General features: G+C 42.8%; 1 pseudogene across 1 annotated transcript; it reads left to right on the plus strand.

Moving 5' to 3' along the window:
- Positions 1 to 1,218: 1,218 nt before the first annotated feature.
- LOC108521852 (40S ribosomal protein S8 pseudogene) lies at positions 1,219 to 1,628 on the plus strand (annotated as a pseudogene). Its single transcript, XR_001883299.1, has one exon. The product of XR_001883299.1 is annotated as a 40S ribosomal protein S8 pseudogene (transcript).

Below are 1,628 nucleotides of genomic sequence, written 5' to 3' on the forward strand. Positions count from 1 at the left end.
GAAAGGGGATCCAGTTTCAGTTTTCTGCATATGGCTAGCCAGTTTTCCCAGCACCATTTACTGAATAGGAGATCCTTTCCCCATTGCTTGTTTTGGTCAGGTTTATCAAAGATCAGACGGTTGTAGATGTGTGGTGTTATTTCTGAGGCTTCTGTTCTGTTCCATTGGTCTATATCTCTGTTTTGGTACCAGTACCATGCTGTTTTGGTTACTGTAGCCTTGTAGTATACTTTGAAGTCAGGTAATGTGATGCCTCCAACTTTGTTCTTTTTGCAAAAGCTTACTTTTATTGAGTGGTTATTTTGAGGCAGATAATGTGCTAAACTCTTTACAGAGATTATCTCATTCAACTCTCCTAGCCATCCTTAATTAGAGGAGTTATAATGTTTCTTATTTCACAAATGATGCAGTCTGAACTCTGATGACTTGGCTCCTGAACTTCTGCTCTTATCCATGAGATTAATGTGAAATGAGTTTGAGAATGTAGAGCCTGTGGTTGCCAATCCAAGTTCAAAAACTTCAAAGCCCAGTTTCCAAAGTTTCTGGAAGTACTACATTCAGGTTCACAGACCCCCAAAAAGCTGGCTATTCTCACTGGCAGAGAGAATTATGTCTAAAATACTCAAATGTGTTGGCTGGACCTGCTGGTACTTCTTCCACATGTCACAGCCAACTGATCACTTGTGTGTCTAACCTGAATATATCTTACCCAGCAAGGCAGTGGAAGGCCCAAACAAGCAGAATTTGTCCAATACAAATAAACCTAACTGTTTTTTTTTTCTTTTGATTTGTCAAAGATGGTCCTAACATTCCTTGTGTATCTTTAAAAATATGTGAATGTATGAAAAATCCTGCACTGAATAAGATCAAGTTCTTTGCCCTTGGGGGCTTGAAATTGCATGTATCAAAAGCTCACAGCTTCTTTTGAGAGCAGTTATAGCCACAATTCATCACACACTTGGTATTTGCCCAACAGGCACATCAATAAGTGCTTTACATATTTTTCCATTTCATCCTAACAACAATCCTACTAAATAGATGTGATTATCCCAGGTTTTACACATGAACGACCTAAGACTCAGAGAATTTAAGAAAGTTGCCCAAGATTCCAAAGCTAGTAAATTGGAACTAGGCTGTCTGATTCAAAGGCCTCTGTTTTGAACCACTACACTTATTCAAGACTGCTCGAACTTTAATGCATATAGCCAGAGCCGAGCGATGGGCATTTCTCGGGATGACTGGCACAAGCGCCGCAAAACCGGGGGCAAGAGAAAGCCCTACCACAAGAAGCAGAAGTATGAGTTGGGGCACCCAGGTGCCAACACCAAGATTGGCCCCCGCCGCATCCACACAGTCCGTGTGCGGGGAGGTAACAAGAAATGCCGTGCCCTGAGGCTGGACGTAGGGAATTTCTCCTGGGGCTCAGAGTGTTGTACTCGTAAAACAAGGATCATCGATGTTGTGTACAATGCATCTAATAATGAGCTGGTCCATACCAAGACTCTGGTGAAGAATTGCATCGTGCTCATCGACAGCACACTGTACCTACAGTGGTATGAGTCCCACTACGCGCTGCCCCTGGGCCGCAAGAAGGGAGCCAAGCTGACTCCTAAGGAAGAAGAGATTTT

The sequence above is a fragment of the Rhinopithecus bieti genome, unplaced genomic scaffold, assembly GCF_001698545.2.
Source record: "Rhinopithecus bieti isolate Rb0 unplaced genomic scaffold, ASM169854v2 scaffold_63304, whole genome shotgun sequence".
In the NCBI taxonomy this organism is placed as follows: Eukaryota; Metazoa; Chordata; class Mammalia; order Primates; family Cercopithecidae; genus Rhinopithecus; species Rhinopithecus bieti.